At 37.0% G+C, this 6827-nt stretch overlaps 1 pseudogene; it reads right to left on the reverse strand.

Annotated features, from left to right (window-relative positions):
- Nucleotides 1–486: 486 nt before the first annotated feature.
- On the reverse strand, nt 487–3166 carry LOC125597519 (annotated as a pseudogene).
- Nucleotides 3167–6827: the final 3661 nt, after the last annotated feature.

The following is a 6827-nucleotide window of genomic DNA, read 5'->3' on the forward strand; positions in this document are numbered from 1 at the left end:
AATCGAATTGGAAATTAATTTTGTCGAGAAAAAACCTCGATCCAAAACGACAATTCGATCCACAACGAGAGTTGGCGTCTAATAGTTTACACATCTGATTAGATTTGCAGCGAGATCTAGATATTTTACTATTGAATTTGAGTTTTAGGATGGGTCTTAATTAAACCCTTAGCAACTATTTATCTGGAAACTGTTTACATGTTTGATATATGGCTATAAATCATTCATTTGTTAATCCTCTTCCTTCTTTTTCATTGGTCAATCTGTGAAAATTAAGATTGTCATTTCTGAACATTGTTTTTCATAATCCTATGGCCTAAAATCAATCTCGTTGATCTTATCCATTCTTTCATTTCCTCTCACCAGTAATCTAAGAGCATCTACATTATCGAAACAAGGAATCCTCGAACTCTTTAAATAATTCAAAGTTGATAAATATACAAATTGTTATACATAGAAGAGTAAGGATCAAGCCATTGAAATCTTTTAAGCATCATCAATATCACAAAGAAGGAAATATTTGTTAAGATTGAAAGGCAAAGAGTAAAACTCTTCACTTCTAGTATGATTTAAACGACATGAAACGATCCCACCAAACACCCCTCGGTCTTTCCTCGTGGCAATATCTTTAGATGACAATGTTACATCAAGAAAGAATGCTAACATCCCGGAAACAAATGCTTCAGAAGAGAATGGAACATTGATCATATCATTGAACTGTGAAGAACAACAAGGAAAACAATCAGGCATTATCATAAGCTAGAGGATTTCAGAGAATTAACAGTATGTTTGTTTTTTTTTTACCCATCTGGCTTTTGTATGAACTGGTCCATACTTATTAATAGCTGTATACTCGTTGAAGTATTGTGGTATTGATAATCCCATGAAAACCGAGAAACCAAGAATGAATTTTGTTCTGAAGCTATTTAGATTGCAGAACTGAAGTAAGCTTAGACCACCAGCACCTGAAATTATTATTCATTTGAATCTTAGAAATACTCATTAGCGGTTTCAAACCAAGAAAGACGTTTAAAGAAACATACCAACATATGCAAAGAACAGGCAATACAATGCTGCAAATATAGGAGCTGGAATAGAAGCAAAGACGGCTCCAAATTTTCCAAGAATGGAGAAAAAGATCATGAAACCAGCTGAAATTTGAACTACCCTTCTGCTACCAACGCGTGTTAGCGCTAACAAACCAGCATTTTCTCTGTAAGTCCATCAGAAAAGCCATTAGAATTTTCAGCAAAGACTGTTGTGACGGACTTCATCTGGTTTTTAGAGGAATGTGTCTTACACTGATACAGATGCTCCATTTCCTGCTCCAAATAATCCACATAGAAGAACTCCAACACCCTATATACATAAATGTATATGCCATAAATACACAATCTTAGAGCAATGGCGATAAAACACATTGAGGTCAATGTTTTACAATATTACCTGCCAACCGATTCCACGGCTGAGAACAGACGGTGGGGGAGGAGTTGCGCTTGCAAACCTTGATACAGCAATGTAAGTCCCTGTGGACTGTTTCCAAGAATCACAAGAGCAAGAACATGAACACGCTCAATGAAATAAGTATGAAATTTAAGACAAGTGTTTAGTGATGTTGCATCCAAAAGGAAAGATGTTTAGATGAATGCTAACCTCAACAAGTGAAACAAATGAAATAGCCATCATAGCAAAAGCTTCACCAGCATGAAATGTTGGGGCTCCCCATTGGAAAGGATAAGACACTCTTATCCTGGAATTATCAAGATAACATCAATACTGTAAGAATGTAGCACAATGCCACTAGAGAATGGTCAAAGATAAAAGAATCATTTCATTACCATGGGGTGCCGCTTATGATGCCAGATCGATCTGTTCTGCAACTTGTCTGAGTGTTGGTTCCTGCATGCTTATAGGTCCCACCAATGGTGAGAAGATACGCGTAAATCCAGACAATAATCACAGAAGAAATCACAGCAAATCGATGGAAAACATCTCTCTTTCTCCTCGCATGAGATGAGGAATATACTGAAGAAAGAAGCCAAAACAAATGAATCTGGTTAACATCTGTTTAGAAATAACAAGAAGAGCATTGCACAAGCTTTAACCTGAGAGAATATGAGTAGAAGGATAATCTCAGGCAATCCAATCTCAATGCATTTAGCTAGCTGCAAGAAAATAAGAAACTCAGTGCTCAAGAAAATGTCATAAAAGCTAATGAGAGAAGCAATGACACACCAGAGGGAAACCGAGTTCATAAAGTCCAAAACCTGCGAGGGCAACCAGAGGAACTGCAGAGAGAGGACTCAAGAGCCTTGAGAGAGAAAAAAACATTAAGAAGTAGCACAAGAGAATCTGTTGGTGTGAAAAATCGTCTAAGCTAACCTAACTACATTGCGCCATAGGCCGCTGAAGCCAACAACGATCTGAAGAAGCGAGGCAACGATAAGAGCACCTTGTATTCCACGCATGATCCTCTCAAACTTCTGCAATGTTTTACTCAAATCAATGACTAAAACATAACAGAGAAACAAATTAAATCCTCAGACTAACCTCTTGAGGATCCAAAATGTCGTTGTACCGAGCAGCCAAGATGATCGAAAGCGTGGTTGGTACATAAGAGTAAGAGGCTCCAATAACGGCAGGAAGACGAGTTCCAAAGAAGCTTTGTAATAAAGTGTTGAGTCCAGAAACAAATAGCAATGTCTGAATCATCTTTGCCTTCTCCTCCTACAACAAATGAACACACATCCATAGACATTAAAGAACAGAGCTTTTCAACAATGTTCATGGGAACTGATTTGTCTGAGAAAAAAGACTTACGTTTCCTCCACCCATTTGTGGAACTAAAGATGTTGGGATGAGTACCGTTGTTCCAAGCATCACCAAGTAATGCTGAAACCCCAAAAGTATTGCCTCAGCTGATCCAAAAAAGAAACAGTGATTCTTGATCAGTTATATTACATATGACACTTGCACAAATGATGTGAAATTAGGAGAGAAGAGGGTTACGCCAAGGAGGAGGACTGGTGGCGCAATAAGAGATAGAAGTAAGTTGATCTTTCACCGGATGTGGCTGAAGCTCATCCTGTTTTGGGGGCAGCGCTGCTCCTCCTCCTTCACCACCACCGGCCATTTTCTTTCACTTCTGATGAAAAACTCAAAAGCAACTCAGAGAGAGAGAGAGTGATGTTGGAGCTGTTTACACCGAAAGTGCTGAAAATGTTGATGAAAGTGAGAAAGTGAAAGAAGAATAAGAAGATGAAGTGAGAACAGAGAAAGACATTTGTGGGGAATTTACGTTAGAAGAAACCGTCAATATAAAGAAAGAAACGTCAAAAGAGTAGATTTTGCGCGTCTTCTTTAAGACTTTTGAAAAGAAAGAACCACTTGGAGAACACGGAACCCATGCAAAGCTTAAATGTGAAGAGGAAGAGGAAAAGAGACATTTAAAGTACTTTTAAATTTTAAGAGAATTTAACTCTAGAAACTAGGACATTGAGTGCCGATTAAGATTTAGATATCGTTGTCACTTTTAATAAAACTTAATATTGTAAAACTGAAAAATATTACTTGTACAAAAAAACATTAAGGCTCTCTGATCCGTTTAACTTTCACAAAAAAACTGAAGTATATATTTTTTTACAAAACTGACAAATATTACTTGTACAAATGAAAACAATTGACAAAGACATATAATGCTTTCAGTTTAAGAATTGTTCAAAACGTTTCTACCAAATTACGCACCAGCGTCGGCAACTCTTAGTGTTTCGTCCCTCGTCAGCCAAAGACAAGAGTTGGAAAGGCCTCGAGTGCAAACATCAACGACCGGAACAATATTTTTTTTAAATGATTTACAGAAAATAGGGTGGGCGATTGGGCGGCATAACCAAAAAACAAGCAGAATTAGTTATCTAACCAAAAATAAAATATCTCTTGTTATGAACAAGATTGTAGATGGATTATAACCAAGAGATTATGATTTGTAATTTTTCCATTTATCTATGACGGTGTAATCTCCCATATAAGTAACCTCTATGTTGTGAATAAATATACACTTTTCCATTACTTTTATAACACGTTATCAGCACGAAACTCTAAATCCCTAAGCTAATACCCAAATCGAAAAACCCTAAAACCCTAACCCTAGCCGGCGATCCGACGAACCCTAAACCCCGATCGCGTCTCTTGTTCCCGCATCTGTTCCAGCTCGCGCCCCCGATCAGTTTCAGCCCAAGGCGTTCCTGATCCTAGCTCAGACGTTCGCGACCCGAGAGCAGCTCCAGCACGCGACCTCTTCCTCGTTCGCGACAGCATCAGACAGCTCGCGTCCGACGATCAAGGCGTTCCCGATCAAGCAACAAAGGACGTCCGCGACCCGATAGAAGCGACTCGATCCATTCCAGCTCGCGTCCCGTTCGTGTCCAGCTCGCGGCTCAACTCCTTTGGTGGTCCGATTCAACAATCATCTAAGGTTAAAAGGTAATTCAAAACCTAAGAACCCATAATCGAACATGGATTGATTGATAAAGAATGAAACCCTAAAACCCTAATCTTTATGAATAAAAACCATAGGGTAATAGATCAAAAATCCTAATTGAGTAAATCGAAGCTCTAAAAGTTCGATACCCCAAACCCTAAATCATGTTCCTACCTGATTAAAACCCCAAATCGGTTTTTACTAATTAAAATCCGATAAAACATAACCCTATATCTTTAAACCCTAAATAATATAAGTATCCAATTAATTATGTTATAATTATCAAATCACATATTAAAACCCTAATCGAATATTTTGAAATCAAAACTGTTTTCGGTTTTGATCATTGAGGTTTTAAATCTGATTGAATCTGATGCTATGTTGCTAGAATTGTTTGACCGTTAAATTGATAGATTTATTTTCTCATCATGCTTGGTTAATTGTTCATCTGATTTAAAATTTTTTAAACCGACCAGCCTGTAAAACATTGATTGAATCCGATAGGTTGCTAGCTTGCTTTGCTTATATAATCCGATAGGTTGATAGATTGATTGAGGTTTACTTGTTTAAAATCCGAATGATCTGATTGCATGATTCTTGAGGTTTAATATCATCTGCTAGGATTGATAGTTTTGTAATCTGATCTGTTTTAAATAGAAACCCTAAATAATCCGTATGATAGGTTATATTGATCTGATTTGGATGTCTTTGAGAATTGAGAATCCGTATGCTAGGTTGATAGATTCATGATAAAATCTAATGTCTTGAGGTTTAAGATTGTATGCTAAGTTCGATTAAATTGATTGATCTGATTATATGTTTTTGAGGTTTGATAAATTCGGATACTAGATAAATTATTTACACATGGTTTATGCTAAATACCAATCAGCCTTGAAACTGATTCATTGAAATTCATGCTTGAAATCTATATTCTAGTATTGCTAAAATCAGCCTTGAAACTGATTCATTGAAATTCATGCTTGAAATCTATATTCTAGTATTGCTAAAATCAGCCTTGAAACTGATTGAGTGATTAATAAATCTTTTTACTAGTCTTGCTAAAATCCATTGATTGTTAAACCCTAATTGCATGATTAATTGAATCCGTTTTTGCTAGTCTTGATAAACCATAATATTATGAGCACATAGAAATAGTATTGCTGAGACTTGCTAGAAATTGACTGATTGATTAAATGCCTTTAAGATTGATAGTCTCATTGTCCTCACAAGATTGAAATCCGAATTGATTGTTTTTAAGAGTAAGGCCGCATGAAAATTATACCTAAATATTGAGTGATATATGATTTGAGATGTCGAAAATCAACCTGGATTTTGCTGCCCTAAATCTCTCTGGAGATAATTATTTACGGTGGGCATTGGATACAAAGATTATCCTAAAGTCAAAAAGACTTGGTGAATGTATCATAGAAGGCAATAATGCCAATGAGAAAGATTGATACATGGCAATATTAATTATTAGCCATCATCTTATTAAGAGTCTCAAAGATCAGTATCTGACTATAGAGAATCCTCTAGACCTTTGGACAGAGTTAAAAATCGAGATATGATCACCAAAGAACGGTGTTATTACCAAATGCCCTATTTGATTGGAGGAATCCCAGAATCCAGGACTATAAGTCCGTGGATGAGTCTATTGCTAGCTGGGCAAAATAATGGATTACTGATGAGAAACAGTGAATTGAGACCTCCTGGATTAACCCCATTACCTGATACCAATAAGGCCGCAGAAGAAAAAAAAAAGGTAACCACGTCCAGAATGATAGACCACACGGTCATGGCCGTGGAGGGTGGAAAGGACGTGGCCATGGCCACTATAACACATTTGGCTGTGGGAATCACTATGGCAGAAGCCTTGGGTATCAACCCAATTTGAGCCATGGTCAAGGCAGTGGCCGTGGTATATCCTTTAAACCACAAAGCTCGACCAAATCAGTGTGCCATAGATGTGGAATGGGGAACCATTGGGCTAAGATATGAAGGACTCCCAAACATTTTTGTGACCTCTATCAAAGAGAGTCTGAAATGGAAGAATCCTGAAACCCACTTGGTCTATAAAGATGGTGAAAATAATTTCGAACATGATCAAGATGATCTTATGGAATATGAGACTTATGATTGCCTAAAAGAATCAAGTTGATAATCTGATTTCGCCATCAAACTTGTGTGATTGCTTTGCTTGTATGCTTTCTCTGATTTTTATCTCCTTGAATTTATTTCTATTACATTGTCTGCTTAGATTAAATGAATGAATGATTTTTCTATATGAGTACACTCAAAAACACCAATATAAGTACTAAAGCAGGTATCGCCAGTCTGAAAGAAGACTATG

The sequence above is a fragment of the Brassica napus genome, unplaced genomic scaffold (assembly GCF_020379485.1).
Source record: "Brassica napus cultivar Da-Ae unplaced genomic scaffold, Da-Ae ScsIHWf_1485;HRSCAF=2080, whole genome shotgun sequence".
Classification (NCBI taxonomy): domain Eukaryota; kingdom Viridiplantae; phylum Streptophyta; class Magnoliopsida; order Brassicales; family Brassicaceae; genus Brassica; species Brassica napus.